The following is an 18,950-nucleotide window of genomic DNA, read 5'->3' as shown; positions in this document are numbered from 1 at the left end:
CCTGTGGAATGTAACAAAGCTAAATCTTGTTCTGATGGGTAACTGAGATAGACACCAGATTCTGAGGTATCCTCCATGGAGAAGCACATTTCTTCTGCTTGATGATTCTTACAAGGATGGTATTGAGGTGATGGAGCTCTGGTATAGCTGTCATTAAAGTGTAATATGAATGCTTTTAAAAGGCATCATTCAGACACTTTACAGTGGGCTCCATTCCTCACAATACACACAAAAGTACCTTAGTACATTCACACTACAATTGTAGCATCAGCATGAAACAACTTTGCTGTACATGAATGCTGCAATGTAACGACAACATAAATCCAGTGTCGGGGCCTTAACTTAAGATTGGAATCATGTTCCACTTCACAGTTGTATGTGCCTGAATTTTCACTTGCAGGTCGGAATTGGGACATTTCCTGGCTCCACTAACCCATCCCGGGACAAAGTGCCCTGAAGCTTTGGATTTGCATTCCAAGGGGGCTGAAGTTTCTGGGAGTCATGACAGGCAACCCTGAAAATGGTGCGGAGGTTGCCGGGAGCAGAGGTGGACTGGGCAGAAGGCCTGTCTTGGTGCACCAGCACTTTGTCCAAGATTTGAAAAAAAGAAATAAAACAGAAAACACCCCCTCAAACACCCTCACTTTCCCCACACACACCCCATGACCCATCAATGCTAGCCCATGGCATCTCATGTCCTCTACCCACTCCCCATGACCGTTCATAAGATCTACGCTAAACTTTGCTGTTGTACCACACTCCATGCCCTTCATACACTTTGTCCCAATCTATGTCCTGCTACGCATCTCCTTGGCCATTTATAGGCCCTGTGCCAATTTAGTGCCAACTCAATCTAACCAATGTCCCCTCCCACCCACTATAATGCCAACTCACCCAGTACCTACTATTGGCAGACTTCAGAACCCACACTGAGCTGAGATATAATGAAGTTCTAATCAAGTGTCTATTGAAGAATTCATTATCTTGGTTAAAAAAAAGCATTATCATTGATAAAAACCCATTCACTACATTTATCGTCCTTTAATCCCATATGAAAACAAGCATTCAAATTTCTACTCCCACTTCAAAGAGTCTTAAACGAATTGGAACTGTCAATCAAACTGTGAAATGGCAGGCTGTGATAATGGAAGGTTGTGAAATCAGTCATGCAGCACTAATCCAGTAATGTTAACCCTCAGGTGTTTGTCAAAAGACAACGTGAAATAGCCATTTTTTTTTCACACTCCAGACAGATTTTTTCCAAATATTTACAGGGAAGGAGTTGTAAATGTCTTGACAGTTCCTTTTGATAGTCCCAATGAGTTTATGCACTTTTTACACACATTTATGTCTAATTTTCATAATCCCAAAGGGCACCTTACCTCTCCCAAAGGGCACTGTGCGTCTCCCAAAGGGACTTTCCACCCCAAAGGTGTCCCGGGACCATATCCAAAGGGGTACCCTACCTCTCCTAAAGGGTATCCTACCCATCCAAGCAACTCCACAATGTTTAGACCTGCTCCTACCAGGTCTAATCTGCACATGTTATGTTTCCTGCTCCTGGCTAATGAAAACCAGACATAACTGGAGGCAGCTGCTATTTGATATGGGAAGCTGCCTCCATGAACCATGGTTGTACAATTTGGAAACCATCCCCATTCCACCCCCTGAAAAAATGGCATGTGCTGTGCTCAGGGGTGGGACTCCCAGATTCCGGCCTCCGGAGCCATTTTCACAATAACGGAGAGACACAATATTGCCTTTATCAACTCTATCTGTCTATACTTTCCTCCATTTTAGGATGGAGTTTAGGGCTGGGATTTTCCGTGCCCGCTGGTGTTGGGTGTGTTCAGTGGTGTGAGTGGACGATATGGTGAGAAGGCCAAAAATCGGTTTCACAACGTTTGTAATCATCGATGGTGGGCCTTGTACCAGCCATCGGACATCGGGAACCTCATTATAATACTTCAGCATATCATTATAATGCCAGCCCGCTGGACTCATCACCCCCTCGCTGGATCGTCCGCCCAAGTTGGCGGGAAATCACGACAACATGTTTCACAACAACACATATAAGGCATGCACTTGGCAGGCTGCACTTCACTCGGGGTGTTTGCCTGTCTTGCTTCAGGCAGCACTCACAGTCATCAGCGCCAGGCTTCACAGGCAGCACCACATCACTGTTAGGGGGGCTCACAGGCAGGTCTCTACCTACCAGATCAGTTGTATGTGGGTGGCTTTTCAATGGCTGCAGGACTGGGGCTTACTTGGAGAAGGGAGAGAAGTGGCCTCAGGTAAGAGAAGAATCTGCAGGGTGAGGGCAGTATTGGGGAGGGAGGGTATCTTAGGGTGTGTGTGGGGCACATGTTGATCTGTGCAAGTGGCCTCAAGGTGGTGAGGCCTGAGGAGGCAGTCTCCAGAGGAGATGAGGCTCGATGGTGATGTGACGGTTTGTGTGAGAGAGTGGGTGGTGATGCGCCTTGAACTGGCAGTGAGTGAGATGCCAGTGAATGTGTGATGGTCTTAAGTATGTGAGTTTAGAGTGATGAGATGGTTGCCTTACCCTGGCTGCACGGATAAGATCGCCAACATCTTCTGTGCAGTGTTGGCACTGACCACCACTGCCATCGCTTACCAAGCCGGAGTGGTATTGTAGCTGCCCCTCCTGCAGCCAGAGCCGGGGGTAGAGGGAATCACAGCGGGGCCTCCACAGTGCCCAGAGGGCGCTCGAGGGCTGCAGTCTTCTTGTCTTTTGGGGCCATATCTTGCTGCAATCCTGGGCTGGAAGCGCTGAGTGCAGCTGCACTTTAAATGTGGTGCTTGGTGTGATGAAAAAGTGAGGTGATGGCATGGCGGACGATTGAGACCCCTCCCACCATGGAAATGGCATGTTTCTCGGGAATGCATAAATAATGCGGTGGGTTTGGGATGATACGGTGTGAAAACCTGCCATTGCGGCCGGCGGGTAAAATGTCACTTTACCCACCTGCTACCCCACTTAGTGCAAATCTGGGACAACTCTGCCCTAGGTTCCAGTTTCCTGTCAGGAAGCTGCATCCATCTTTAAATCGGGCTTTGGCCTCAGTAGTGGGGGGCCCTCTCTGCCAGTCAATGTCAGCAGAGTGACCTTAACAGGTCCTTTAGGTTGCCTAAATATCCAGTGCTGCTTGTGGGTAACCATCACCACACCGCCGCTACCTGCCACACAGCCCACCGCCCACCACCAAATCCCCGTGATCCAGCCGTTCAAAAACAGCCCTGAGGCAGGAAAATACAGGCAAACCGATACACTGAGTGGCAGTGGGAAATTGTAACCCCTCTAACCTCCACAATTTCTCCTGCAGCCCTTCAAAAATACAGCAAATGGTGTTGGCATGTCTCTAACTCACACTCAGTTGAGAAGAAATGAGTTTACATCGAACTGGCACAATGCTGACAGATATCAGTTCCCTGGGAGTAGACAGCATAGTGGGGCTATAGACGTAGTCTGTATAGCGTCTCTTCCGCAAGAGAATTTCTCCCCCAAGGGCTCTGAGCCAGAGTGACTGAAGGCGGATATTTCATGCAGATATGGGAATCCAGGCAGTCTCAGTGTCCACAGGCTCCACAAACCACAATCCTGGTACATCGCTGTTGTCCAGTCTCCAGTCTTTTTTATTTACTTGTCCATTGAGAGCCTGTTAAATAAAAACAAATTACTTAGCTTACTCACCTGATTTACTCAACTTTTGAATCAGATTAACATCGGTGTGAAGTCACTGCCTTTGCTAACCTTCTGGCGTGATTGCATCCTTAGGGTTGCTGGTAAGTTTGAATCCGGACCCTACTCCCTGAGGGCAGGTTCTGTTTGCTGAAGACTTCAGAGTACACCATTAATTTTAAAGATACTTTAAAGAATCAATAGGATCTGAGGGCTGAACTTTACAGGGCACCAGTGAGCAGGAAAATGGACAGATGGACCTGTAAATTGTGGCACCATACCATCAATGGCACACCTGCCCTCCAGTCCAACCACCCATAATTTTATAGGTGGCAGGACAGGCATCGGGCGGGTTGACAGCCCATGGCTATCAATCAAGGTCCCTCGGGGCAATTAATATCCAATTAAGGGCCTCACCTTTCTGCTGCTCCAATATAACAGGCAGCAGAAGAGGCCTGCTTCCAACTTGTAGTTTGGCACCTTTAACCCTGCGGGTTGCTGCTCAATGAAGGGTGGGGGTGTTGCCTCCTTCCCGGGCCACCTGTGACAATCGGAGTCACCCCTCCCACAGCTTCGCCTTGCCCTGTCCAATATGCCCCCCTCCCCAACTCCCTGTCAGCCTGGCCCCAGCGAAACCTCAGACTTATCTCAATGTGCAGGCTTGTCACTGAATGGTCTCCTTGGTCTAGCTGCAGCACCAACAGTGACCAGTACTCTTGCTTGGCATGACTGGCGTGCAGAGCTGCTGGCCCCCAAATGGCCAGCAGCTCCATGAGGCGGGGCTTCCTCTTGGAGACAGAGGGAAGTCCTGCCTCATGCTAATGAAAGGCTATCACCTGAAAAGTTAAAGTAGGGCTGGCCAGGTAAGTGGAGATGGGCTCATCCCTGTCATTCACACTGGGGGGCGTGACGTTCCCATCCTCAGTATAAAATCTAGCCCTCAGCTTTTAGTTTAATCCTGAAAGTTTTGAACTAGGCTTTCCATTGTACCATCCTTTTAAAATCAGGGCCAGGATTTTCCCATCGGCGAGCGGGGGGGGGGGGCGGGGCCTGCTCAGTGACACATAATATGATGCGCGGTGATGTCAGTCGGAACTGCCGATGTCACCGTGCCCCATTTAAATTTCTAGGTAGGTGGGGGGCGCAGCAGAATCAGCTGTGGGCCCACCGACCTGTCAGTGGCCAATTGAGGCCATTGACAGAGTCACTAAATTAATAAAAGGACCTGCCCGTCCAACCTTAAGGTCAGTGGGCAGGCCGGGATCCCTGGTGGGAACTCGAAAAAGCATCAAACCTCATCCATGGGTGGGATACAGTTTCATGTAGGGTTTTAAAAAATTTACTTGAAGTGTTTTTAAAAGTTATGGACATGTCCCAACTCATGTGGCAGTGTCACATGAGGAGACATTTCAGGGATTTTTTTTTCTATTTTTAATATTTTTTAATGTACAGCTGATCTCCCCGAGGCTGCACTTTGCCTCAGGGAGATGATCGCGCTCTTCCGTGCGCATGCGTGAAAGAGCGGACTCTCAGCTCAGGGGATCCACCCCCCACCCACACAGGGAGCACACATGTAAAATGGCGGTGCGTCCCCAATCGGGGACACTGATTGGAGGTGCACCTCCACACACCCGCTCTTCAACTTCCCCCCCGACGGGGGGAAAATTCTGCCCCAGGTGTTCATGATTGATTTTTAGCCTTCTGTAGAACTGGGTATCAGAGCCCAACTATAAGTTTGTATTTCTTAATCCGATTTCAGTGGAGGTATTTTAGTTATAGCAAATCATTGTTGTTGGTAATATTATCATTCTTTGTGGCTGTTCTTATTATAATTTTGTTAAAAATAGAGCAATGTGGGAATAATCTTTTTAATACATGAATTCAGTTGATTTTTAGTTACATTTACTTAAGTTACTGACATTGGAAAATGGAAATTCCATTAAGTAAGTTAGTGGCCATTTTAGAAATATCTTTGTGTGTGTTACCAACATAGGCAGTCCCTTCAAAGAGCATAAATTAAATTAAACAACATAATGATGAAACAAACAAGCTGATGAAGGGATGATACCATAAGGACACTTGTGTTTTCTTCTAATCTGTTAGAAGTAGCCTGTGATGTCCCACTCAGTAACATGTTTTATACAGTAGTCAAACATAAGAGGGTGGAATGCTGCAATTTGTAATCAAGTTATAATTTTGATGTTATTAACCATATTAAGCAAAAAGAATATGAAGTTTCATGATATTGTATCAGATCACAGTTTACTAGAAGAAACTTCCTTTACTATATGCTGGGAGGTGTTACATTACCGCATTTTACAACATCCTTTATGAGGACGAACTTCAAACAGCAATTTTACTTAGTAACTTTATTTAATTCTAATTTTTTTCTAAGATCCTCTCATTCTCATCTGAATACTGCGGGTTGTGCAGTAATGCAGTTCCATCAGCACCAGCAACCCTCCACTAATTTGTCTTTGTGGTCACTCTTAATGAGTAAATCTAGACGAGCGCACGTCAGCAGTTATTCAACCGACTAAGATATCAGCCCAGCCATTATCAACCACGAGCGCAAGTGTGCACCTTCCAAGTAGCGATCAGGAGTTAGAGCCTTGAAAGAGTTTTAAATATGATTTCTTCCTCCCCACAATTTGAGACACTGAGCTCCATATCAACACTTTTTTCTTTTACTAAATCTCTGAGTTCTCTGCTTCTAAGGGTATTCATTCTTTGCTGCATACAGTTCTACAAATGACAGGAGTGTGAACACCAGCTGATTCATCCGCTCTGAGGCCAATTACATCCAGGCTGATATCAACTAATTCCGCATCAGTTTGATGCAGCATCTTGGTATTAAACTCACAGAACAATTCAGATTATTCAAATGAGAAATTGAACTGAGGCCCCATCTGCTCTCTCAGGTTGATGTAAAAGATCCCAAAGCAATACTGGAAAAGAACAGGGCAGATCACCATGCTGACATGGCCAATATTTCCCTCAACAGGTATAACTAAAAGAGATTATTTGGACATTATCTCATTGCTGTTGTATGATCTTCCTCTGCACATGTTGACTGCTACATTTCCTACATTGCAACATTGACTGCACTTCAAGACCTACTTTGAAACAGCCTGAAGTCACACAAACAGCTTGTATAAATGCAAGTACTGTATAAATTCAAGCAGGCAGAATAAACATTACTAAAATTAAGTGACTCAGATTGAGCAACTGTGACTATAAATGGATCAACAAATGAGATCAAGAGGAAATTTGGCCTATACAAATCCTACAATGAAAAAGAAGAAAGGATTCACTGGGAGGAATTTAGAAAATGCAGACACATTAAAAAGTTGTTCAGAGGGGCAAAGACAGACCTGGAGTAAGAAATAGGAGCAGGAGTAGGCCATTCAGCCCCTCGAACTAACTCCTCCATTCAATAGGATCATGGTTGATCTGTTTGTGTTTCGATTTCCACATTCCCATCTACCCCCGATAACCTTTGATTCCCTTGCCTAACAAGAATCTATCTATCTCTGCCTTAAAAATATTAAATGACCGCGCCTCCACCACCTTCTGAGGCAGAGAAATCCATAGTTGCACAATCCTCAGAGAAAAAAAATTCTTCTCACCTCTGCCCTATAAGAACGACCCCTAATTTTAAAACAATGCCCCCTAGATCTAGACTCACCTACAAGAGGAAACGTCCTTTTCACTTCCACCTTGTCAACACCATTCAGGATCTTATATACTTCAAATCACCCCTCATTCTTCTAAGCTCCAGTGGAAACAAGCCCAGTCTGTCCAACCTTTCCTCATAAGACAACCCACTCATTCCAGGTATCAATCTAGTAAACCTCCTCTGAACCACCTCCAATACATTTACATCCTTCCTTAAATAAGGAGACCAAAACTGTACATAGTATTTGAGATGAAGCATAACATCCTTATTTTTATGTTCTATTGCTCTCATAATAAAGGATAACATTCCATTAGCCTTCTTGATTACATACTGTACCTGCATATTAACCTTTTGTTACTCATGGGGCTGAATTTTATGCTTGTCAGGTGGGCGGGCCCAACCCAATCGGCGGTGGGCGCGGAGCCAATCTCCGCTGGCGAAATGGGCTGGGCCGCCATTTTGCGCAGGAGGGCCAATTAAAGCCCACCAAGCGCGTTTCAGACTCCCGTGTTCAGCGGGAAATTCAAATGTGCGGCAGGGGTGTACAGACTGCTGATTCCAATGGGGAACTGGTAGTCTGTATAAAGAACAGTGAGGCAGCCTCCTTTAGGCTGTTCACCATGGCCAGTGACCGGGCTTCAGAGGAGAGCAGGGCAGAGGAGGAGGAGGAGGACAGGCTACAGGGTAGGCCAGCAGGAGGGCCAATATACCCCTCGGTTCTCTGATGACTGCCTTGCTGCCCTCCTCAAAGAGGTTGCAGAACATCTGGAGGTGTTGTTTCCGGAGGATGGGAGGAGGAGGGCCCCCACGTGACCGGTCAGGCGTGGCAGGAGGTGGCGGAGGCTGTTAGCTCTCAAGATGCTGTCCGGTGCACAGGAACCCAGTGCCGCAAGCACTTCAATGATTTGTTGTGCTCTGGAAGGGTGAGTACCATGTCGGCCTTGACCATTTTACCCAGCAGGTAGCCTTAGCCTTTGAGGGCCCCCCTCCCCACCCCCACCCCACGTCTTAGTGTCGTTACTGCATCGGGCATCTGGTGCATGCTGGGTGGGTAAACAGATAGTGACCATGCTTACATCAGACTTAGTGGTTGAGGAGAAGATGGGTTCTCCCCGCAGCATTTGTTGGTGTTTGTCGCATCTGAGTAGTCTGGGGGCAGCCTGCAGGGGAGGCAGCTCGACACATACTCAGAACTCCAACACATGTCTTATTGATGGTGGAAGGGGAGCCTCAAGGTGTCGTGGCCAAGAGCCATCTGCTGGCCTCAGGACCGCAGCTAGTTGCGCCTCCTTGAGGAAGGGGTTGGGAGCAGCCGTACTATCTTCTGGGGACTGATCACCAGTAGTGTGGACAGGAGCCACTGGAGGCCTCAGATGGGCCACTGTGGTTAGGGTGCGGCGTGCACATGCAGCGTACATGAGCGATCAGCCCCAATAAATCTTCATCTCTGTTCTGCAGGCAAAAACAGAGAACAATAGCCGGGAGCATTTGTGGACTGGTGGAGTGCAGGCCTTGCTGCAGCGCCTCACCACCTTTGAGGAGCAGGCCATGGAGCTGGGGAGGAGTCAGGCGGACAGGTCAGCAGGTGTCAGTGAGGCTGGGGTGCAGCGGCCAGGTATCTGAGGGCCACAGTCCCATCCACTCTGTCTCCCCACCATCCAAAGCACTGATGGTTGCTGCAATCGTTAATGCAGCAACACTGCTCATTCACAGACTGATACAGTCAGACGTGTGGGTCATACACAAAGGTCCTTGAGGATGTGCATCTCTAGCACCTTCCAAAGTTGCCTTATCCCATTTGTGACCACTATCCCCATGGCCTAACATGCCAGGGCATCGCTGCTGCACAGCCAAAGGCTTATTGCAGCTTAGGAGGGTTTGTACCTCCACCACCTTTTCAGCCAGTGCGTCCCACATTACTCTGTCCAAAAGGCCCTCAGCACCTCACCTGTCAACTTCATGGCACGCAACTTAAATAAATGCCACCAGGTTAGTCATCTCTGTGCCAAGGGGAAGTGTTGCCTTCTGCCCACCCGTTCTATGCCCCTATATCAATAATGTGACCTGTCAATCTCCTGTGCTCCACGGCAAATGTCACAGGTGTTTGCAATGTTTTCTCTTCACTCCAACTCTCCAGGCCAGCATGTATCCAGGTCAGGAACCTCTGCACTCTCCCCACTCCAATGCCATCCCTCCCATGAAGCACAGGTCACAACTGGACGCAGAAGTGTAGCTGTGGCCTCGACAGTGTTTTCTGCATTTGCAACATGACCTTCCTTTTCCTACATTCTATTCCTCGGCTAAAAAAGGCAAGTTTGGCTTCGACCTTGTTAAACGCCTTATGTTCCTGTTCTGCTAACTTAATGGGTCTGCCCAGCAAGGTCCCTGTAATTGTTGTGACTTCCCATGGTCCGACCATTACTCATGTATCCCCATACCTTGCTTGTCTTGCCCAAGTTCTTAGCTTCACACTTATCCACATAACATTCCATGTGGCATTTCTTAGGCCATCTGACCAGCCTGTCTGTATGTGGGTGTAATGTTTGGGCCTCCTCTTGACTATTTACCACCCCACCAATGTTCATCTCCTTAGGTTCTTGAAGGTTGAGCGCATTATGAGCCTGGGGGGTTAAAGGGATGAATGGTGTAACTGACTGAACGCTAACTGATGCATGTCCTTGTTGCTAATTTCAGCATCACCACCGCATGGCCGCCAGGAACAAGTCCAGAGTCCCCCCTCCACACCTGAGGGGCATCAGTTGCAACTTGCACCACATCATTTCAGCCAGCCAGGTACCAGCGCAGTGACTACCACATCGGTGGGGATTATAACGTCGGCTAGTATCCTGGAGCACAGTGGAGAGGGCACTTCACAATCGCTGGAGGAGATGGCATGGACAGAGAGTGCCAATGGTGCCAGCAGCCAGAGGAGTGCAGGAGACCAGGCACATGCTGAGTCCGGCGGTGATGATGTGTCTCTGGAGATGCCAGCCATGCAGCAGCTGCAGGACAGGGTGCACGGGAGCACCTGGCAGGGTTGCATGAGGGTGTGCTTCACTTGGTCTCTGTGGTGGAGGAGTCCAGGCAGAGTGTCAGTGATGGCATGAACCTCAGGACAGAGCTTCAGGCTTCCTCCACTGGGAGATTGGCGTCTCTCATGGAGAGGGGCTTCCAGCGGATTGATCATCATCTGATTGGGTTACGCTCTGACCTGCAAGCACTCAGGTGGTCATTCCCAATGTGGGAGATGTTCTGGGCACCAAGTATCCCAGCTCGGTGCCCATCCATCTACGGTGAGCAGGGAGGTCCAATGTGACCTCACGTTGGCGCAGCAGCTGCCTGTCGTCTCTGTGAGCTCCTTTCAGGGCGCTCCAGATGAGGGCAGCAGCTCCTCCGCCCCTTTGCCAGTGACTGTTGCATCTGTTGAGGCTGCGACAACTGGGGAGATGCCAGTTCTGGAACTGGCCACTCCCTCCCAGGTGGGGCCATCACAGGCTCCACGAGCCAGAGGACGTCCGCCAAGGTCATCGAGGCCAACAGGACAGCAGAGTCAGCAGGCTGGCTCAGATACCACTCCCAGCGATGGGGCACACCAAGACGTAGCACCCAGAAACATAAGCATAAAGCACGTTAGGCACTCCACGGGTTTGTCACTGGTGATTTTCTATTGGCCCTAGATTAGGGAAAAAATAGTTATGTATGTAAGAGAGATGTTTGTGTTTTATTTTGGACTGAATAAAGTCCACTTTTCTGACCATGGCTGACGGTGTTTCCTTTGTGCTGCATTTGGATGTTTCGCAGACATATCATGAGTGTTTGAGTGGACATTGATGTTTCTGTTCTAAGCCCTTAGTTGCAGCTGATGAGGTGGAAGATGTAACACCTGAGTGTCACGTGTGGAAGCGCCAGGCAACGCTGGCCCTGCTGATCCATGTGTGTGGAGCTAGCTGAAGGTTCATTGGATTAAATGGTCCTGGGTGTCCCTGCCTCCTTGGTGTAGTAGCGAGTCGGCGTTTAGCCCCTCATCATCGCCCTGTGCTTCCTCATCCTCTGAGTCACTGCTGGATTCATCCTGTGCAGCCTCATCCACTGCGTCAAGGTCTTCATCATCAACTGCATCCCTCTTTTCCAGCGCAAGATTGTGCAGAGCACCTCATGCTACCACTATCACAGAGACACAATCTAGGGGGTACTGGAGTGCGCCCCCTGAGCAGTCCAGGCATCAGAAGTACTTCTTGAGAAGACTGATTGCTCTCTCCACCACAGCCCTTGTGGTGCCGTGGCTCCTATTGTACCACTGCTCAGCTTCTGTTCTTGGATGGTGGAGAGGCGTCATGAGCCACCTTCTGAGGGGATAGCCCTTGTCACCCAGCAGCCATCCATCCAGCCGGGCTGGAGCACTGAAGAGCCCCGGCACCTGGGAGTGTCTGAGGATGTAGGTGTCATGGGAGCTGCCTGGGTACCTTGCACAGACTTGTAGAATCAGCATCCTGTGGTCACACACTATCTGCACGTTCATGGAGTGGAAGCCCTTCCTGTTGACGAAGGCACTGGGCTCACCTGCTGGCGTCTTGATGGCCACATGTGTACAGTCTATAGCACCCTGGACACGGGGGAAGCCAGCAATGGCCGCAAAGCCTCTGGCTCACTGTGTCTGATTTGCCTGGTCCCAGCGGAAGTGGATGAAGTGAATGCCCATCTGAACAGAACGTCTGTGACCTGCTTGACACAAATGTGGACAGCTGATTGGGAGAGACCACAAAGATCACCCACCGAGCCCTGGAAGGAGCCAGAGGCATAGAAGTTGAGGGCAGCTGTGACCTTCAGAGCCGCTGGCATGGGGTGTCCACCCACACAGTTAGGGGAGATCTCAGGCCCAATCATCTGACAGATATAGCTGACTGTCTCCCTTGAGAGACGGAGCCTCCTTCGGCACTGCACCTCAGACATATTGAGGTAGCTGCTTTGCCGCCTGTAAACCCTGGCAGCAGGATAGTGGCATCTACTGCGGCCCCTTCCGCCTTGAACAACCTCTTGGTCCTGTGCCCCTTCTGCCTGCGCCTGGCCTCCCAAAGCTGGCTCCCCTGGATGCACCTCTGTGCCTCAGGGAGATTTCTGCACTCTTCCACACACATGCACGAAAGAGCCCATTCCCCAACTCACCAATCGCCTGCACAGGGAGCGCTCAGCACTTCCAGGCGCATGTCACGCTGGGCAGGCCTTAATTGGCCCACCCACGTAAAATGGCAGTGCCCAGCTGATTGGGGGTGCCGATTGGCTGCGCACCAGCCAGTGCCCACCCCCGCACAGTCCCCCTTTATGGGAAGAAAATTCTCCCCTATGTTCCTATATTCCTAACATGATTTGCTTTCACAAATCCATCCTAGCTTTCCCAATTAACTTGCACTAGTCCAATTGTGTCCTGGGTCAACGTTTTTAAAAGCTTTCCAACCTCTGTGGTTAAGCTGACTGGCCTATAGTTTTTAGGTTTATGGTTACAGATAAGATACGATATTTGCAATTCTCAAGTCCTTTGGTACCACCCCTGTATCTAAGGAGGATTGGAAGATTATGCCCAGTACCTTATCAAGTTTAAGTAAAGTTAGACTTTCCAGCACCTTCTCTTTATGAATTTTTAGCCCATCTAGTATCTCAACTATATCTTCTTCACTAGAAATTTGGCAGCATTTTCTTCCTTGTTAAAGATAGATGAAAAGTATTTACTTAGTACCTTAGCCACACTCTCTGCCTTCATGAGAAGGTCTCCTTTTTGGCCCTAATCTGTCCCAGCCCTCCTTTTATGAGCTTTTTCCTGCCTACAGGAGACTTCTCCATTGAACTTTCTATATTCAGCCTGATTTTTATATTATCAGCCTGCCACCTTTTTCTGCTTCATCTTACTTTCTATCACTTTCATCATCCAGGGAGCTCTGGATTGTGTTGGCCTGATTTTCCCTGCAGCAATGTTCCTCACCTGTACCCAAACCATGTCCTCTTAATGACAGCCCATTCCTTCTTTGACTTCAGTTTACCTGCTCCAGATTGGTTCTCATCCCACTGACATTGGCCTTCCTCTAATTAAGTATGCTTTTATTCTAGATTGCTCCTTGTTCTTTTCCATAGCTAATCTAAATCTTACAACAAAATGATCACTGTTCCCTAAATATTCCCACACTGACAGTTAATCTACTCAATACACCTCATTCCCCAGAAGCAGACCCAGCAATATCTTCTTCCTCATTGGCTGGAAACATACTGATCAAGAAATATCTCTTTAACACACTTCAGAAACTCCTCCCTATTTCTGCCCTTTAGACTATTGCTATCCCTGAATTCTATTAGAAGAATAGACATCCCCAACTTTCACTATGTTATAGTTTTGCACCTCTGAATTTTTCCTGCAAATCTATTTCTCCATATCTTTCTCACTAGTTGGTGGCCAAAAAATGCATTCACTAATGTTATGGTATCTCAATTGTTTCTCAGTTATGGCAGCTGATCAGAAAACCCCATCACAGAAATTCCCAACTGTAGCATGGTAATGGATGTGAGTCCATAGAAGATCTAAATGAATTTGATAGTCTCATTATGAGAAGCCATTATTACTGAAAAAGGAGACATGTCTAATCTTTTCATCTTGCACTCATCAGGACACTTCACAAGAATACCAATATAAAGGGAAAACAACAATTAATACACAGGGCCCTGTTCTTTGCAGACAGAAATAATACATACACACATTGCACCTGTTTCAGCGAAACAAAATAAGTGACAGCCATTCACTGGCTCATTCCTCAGGGTATTGCCTTGACCAATTGTCAAGCTGCCTGGTTTAAATTTTAAACAATACTTGGCAGCTAACTGTCAGTCACCATCACTGGTGCATTCTTCATGGCAATGTCACTTGCCAACCAATCAGCACTCTCTTCACATACAGTATAAATTGTTGTTTTCCCCTTATATTGGTATTCTTGCAAAGTGACCTGATGAGTGCAAGGTGAAAAGCTTAGACATGTTTCTTTTTTTCAGCAATATTTGAGTTCTGTAGAAGCCATTATGATAGGAAGTGTTCAAAATGGAAATGTTAGATTGATGTGAATGTGGTTAAGGGTGGATTGCATTGTATCTCATGCTTTTACAGCACCTCAGATCGTGTGATGCCATTAGGTTGTAATTTCTGTCGAGCTTCTGATTCATTACTGTAACTTTGGCAGTAACCAAGGAAAAACATTGTAAATGTTAAGTAAATAACTGAGAGGAGCAAGAGGAGTGATCAGTCACTAGTTACTGACCATTTAAAAAAAACCCTCTATTAATTTTGTCTCTTATTCATCTTGTTTCCTGTGTTTAGCGATATTGTAGGTTTTCTTAAGCATATACCTAGAAATACAAGAATGCAAAAACCACAAGCTCTGTTTATAAATGATGGTATTTCAGTTTGTTTGGTTAGTGGATGATTCAAAATATTTCCATGATACAAATGAAGGGAAGCAAATTACCACTTGACAAATTCGACAAAACGAATCCACAGCAAAATTTCTTCTGATCAGCAATTACATAAGGAATGAAATATTTAACAACAAATGACTGCTTATATTTAGAGTTTAGTCCAAGATTTTAGATGACATCATAAGGTATGTGTGAGTTAGGAGATTAAAATCTTAATCTGTTTTATTCACCTGTTGATTTTGTTATTGTAAACATTTTCAAAAAACTCTTGAACTTTATGATTATAACCCTCTTTAGGCTTTGAGAAAAACAATCTAAATTATGAAAAACCTAAAATAAACAGGCTCATCGCCTCTGTTAAAATAGTGGTGACAGAGGATCATCACTCAAACACATTTGTGTACTAATATCAAACAAGTGTTTGTACACCAAGCATAAACAGTCCTTTGCAGGTATTAGTAAATTTTCTGGTCAGATGTGAGATAGTTTATTTTCTTCATTGCGAATTAGTCGTAGAAAAGGGCATGGTTGTTGATGTTGCCTGCAAGAGAATTGTTACAACCAGATGAGGAGGAGCTGTTGCTCTCCCTTCTTTTGCCCCTTCTCATTTGACTGCAGCAAATTTTTTTCTTTAGTTAAAGATATCTTTGCCAATTTAGTGTGTACTTAACCCTTAGGTACGTGATCATAAAAGACTTAGTCAGTTCTTGAGTTTAACAAAGAAAGAAGTTGGTTTTATTAAGTTAAAACTGACTGGTGTAAAAATAATACAGATACCCTCCGACTTCCACACACACATATTTCAAGTTCACACACACAAGTGCAGGTTACAGAGTAAGGGAGGATAGATTTGGCCATGTTAAAGTGCGTAAGAAATAAAAGAAGTTCACAGTTTGTTGCTTAGAATATTTGCTGGCTGCTAGCTGAATCCAGTTGTCTTTCAGTGCTGAGGTGGTTTAAAGCTGTAGCTGGTCTTTCTGCCTTCCTGGAGATGCTGCTGTGAAGTTGAATTCTTTCTTTAAGAAATCTCTGTCTACTGCAGAATGGAGACAAAGGCAAAGCTGGAGCTTATTGGAGTTAGAGAGACAGGAGCTCTACTTAGCGCAATTGCTAAGATAAAAGCAAAATACTGCGGATGCTGGAAATTTGAAATAAAAACAAAAATAGCTGGAAAAACTCAGCAGGTCTGACAGCATCTGTGGAGAGGAACACAGTTGACGTTTCGAATCTGTATGACTCTTCATCAGAACTAAGGAAATAGAGAAATGAGGTGAAATGTAAGCTGGTGGAGTGGGATAGGTAGAGCTGGATAGAGGGCCAGTGATAGGTGGAGGCAAAGAAGAGATTGCCAAAGATGTCACAGACAAAAGGACAAAGGGGTGTTGATGGTGGTGATATTATCTAAAGGATGTGCTAATGGGGACATTAAGGGTAGCAGCCAGGACAAGCAAGTGACAGATGGCCCTAGTAGGAGTGGCGTGGGGGGAAGGGATCAAAATGGGCTAAAAGGTGGAGATAAAACAATAGATCGAAATAAATTTAAAAATAGGTGGGAAAACAAAAATATATTTTTTTTAAATTATAACTTATTGGAAGAAGGGGGATCGGAAAGGGGTGGAGGTGGTGGAGAGAGTTCATGATCTGAAGTTGTTGAACTCAATATTCGGTCTGGAAGGCTGTAAAGTGCCTAGTCGGAAGATGAGGTGCTGTTCCTCCAGTGTGCGTTGAGCTTCACTGGAACAATGCAGCAGGCCAAGGACAGACATGTGGGCATGAGAGCAGGGTGGTGTGTCGAAATGGCAAGCAACAGGGAGGTCTGGGTCATGCTTGCGGTCTGTATCTCCTTGACTGTTTAGGGGTTTATAGTACACTCACAGCAATTTGATTGCCCCCTTTTTGTTTCTTCATTCTACTCATATGTCCTCATTTGAGGAACCTTCTAAGGTATCATCCCTCCTTATTGCAGTAATTGACTCTTTGATCAATAATGCAATACCACCTCCTCTTTTACACCCCACTTACCATCTCGCCTGAAGATTCTATACCCCGGAATACTGAGCTGCCAGTCCTGCTCCTCCCTCAACCATGTCTCCGTGATAGCAATAATATTATAACTCCATGTGTTAATCAACACCCTCAACTCATTTGCCTTACTCGCAAGAATCCTCGCATTAAAATAAATGTATCCAGCCTTGCTATGTTGCCTTGTGCCTTAACTTGACTATGTACCCTCTGCCTTCCAGGCTGACTTGGTTTATCTTCTATACTTGTCTGTACATCATCCCCTACTATATCTCCACTGCATATCCCATCCATCTGCCAAATTAGTTTAAACCCCCACTAACAGCACTAGCAAGCCCCCCTGCAAGGATGTTGGTCCTGGTGTGGTTCAGGTACAACCCATCAAACTTGTACAGGTACCACCTTCCCCAGAAATGGTCCCAGTGATCCAGGAATCTGAAGCCCTCCCTCCTGCACCAACTCTTCAGCCATGTATTTATCTGCTCTATCTGCCTATTCCAATACTCCTTAGCACGTGGCACCGGGAGTGATCCAGAGATTAAAACTTTTGAGGTCCTGCTTTTCAATCTGCTACCTAGCTCCCTAAATTCTTGTTGCAGAACCTCATCCCTCTTTCTACCTATGTCATTGGTACCAATACCTTAGAAATAAATCTTAATACTTTCTATGTATTTTAAATTGCTTTGCTGGATTCAAACTCTGGATCCAGAGATGATTGGGTGCTGCTCTAACTCTGTCACAAATTTAGACTTCCTGTTTACTCCTTTGGCAAGGCCTGTGTTTGGTTTATGCAGGAGAACATTTTGATGAAATGGTGAAAACAGATGTGAAATTGTTGTTGTGCTAATGAGATATTCCTGTTCGAAAGTCTGGATTTAGCCCATGATTTTAGTCTGGATAACCAATATTTTATCTTGCTGACAGGTGCTAACTTAGACATCTGTAAGTTTGTGGGCTCCTTGCACCCACTTCCACTGAAGGTGCAGAGTGAACTGGCTGATGCACAGGGCAGAATCTTACTGCCTTTGATGATTTTCTGAGGTCTGGGCCCACTGGTGATGCTTGGCTGCCCACCTGTGCAATCTTACTGAACGAAACCTGCCAGTTAAGAGGCTGTCTCCGGGAGCACCACCCAATCAAGGACAGTGGGCAGGACATGCACTCAGCTGGGCCAATGAGAGGGCCCGCAGAGTTGTTCAGCCCGCAGACCCACTTGAAAAGGTGGGTGTTTCTGAGGCAGGCAGGAGATGGAGGCACCCTCTAAAGGGGTAGGAAGATTTTAAGATTATTTGTAGCTACAACTGCCAGACCATTATTGTAGAGGGGGACTCCCTCCAAAGGATGACCTGTGACACAGCTGTGGCCCTGTGGCAGGAATATGGGGAGGGGATTAATAAAAGAGGCCTGGCTTGCCCCTGCCCCGGGCTACCACCAGGAGGCTGGCCCCAACAACCTGGCAGGATTCACCCACAGTGTGCGCCCATCTGCCACTGGTAAAATGCCACCAGCATTTTTTTTATTCATTCACGGGATGTGGACTTCACTGGCTGGGTCAGCATTTATTGCCCATCCCTAATTGCCCTTGAGAAGGTGGTGGTGAGCTGCCTTCTTGAACCACTGCAGTCCATGTGGTGTAGGTACACCCACAGTGCTGTTAGGAAGGGAGTTCCAGGATTTTGACCCAGCAACAGTGAAGGAACGGCGATATATTTCCAAGTCAGGATGGTGAGTGACTTGGAGGGGAACTTCCAGGTGGTGGTGTTCCCATCTATCTGCTGATCTTGTCCTTCTAGATGGTCGTGATCATGGGTTTGGGAGGATCCTTGGTGAATTCCTGCAGTGCATCTTGTAGATGGTACACACACTGCTGCTACTGTACGTTGGTGGTGGAGGGAATGAATGTTTGTGGATGTGGTGCCATTCAAGTGGGCTGCTTTGTCCTGGACAGTGTCAAGCTTCCTGAGTGTTGTAGGAGTGTGCTCATCCAGGCAGGTGGGGAGTATTCCATCACACTCCTGATTTGTGCCTTGCAGATGATGGACAGGCTTTGCAGAGTCAGGAGGTGAGTTATTCGTCGCAGGATTCCTAGTCTCTGACCTG

General features: G+C 46.8%; 1 protein-coding gene across 5 annotated transcripts in view; it reads left to right on the top strand.

The window, feature by feature from the left end:
- blk (BLK proto-oncogene, Src family tyrosine kinase) overlaps positions 1-18,950 on the top strand; it is a 128,625-nt gene that overhangs the window by 73,986 nt on the left and 35,689 nt on the right. The window lies entirely within an intron of this gene.

This window comes from Carcharodon carcharias, chromosome 5 (assembly GCF_017639515.1).
Source record: "Carcharodon carcharias isolate sCarCar2 chromosome 5, sCarCar2.pri, whole genome shotgun sequence".
NCBI classification, from domain to species: Eukaryota; Metazoa; Chordata; class Chondrichthyes; order Lamniformes; family Lamnidae; genus Carcharodon; species Carcharodon carcharias.
The sequence above is the reverse complement of the archived record's forward strand: the minus strand, read 5'-3'. Positions and strand labels throughout refer to the sequence as shown.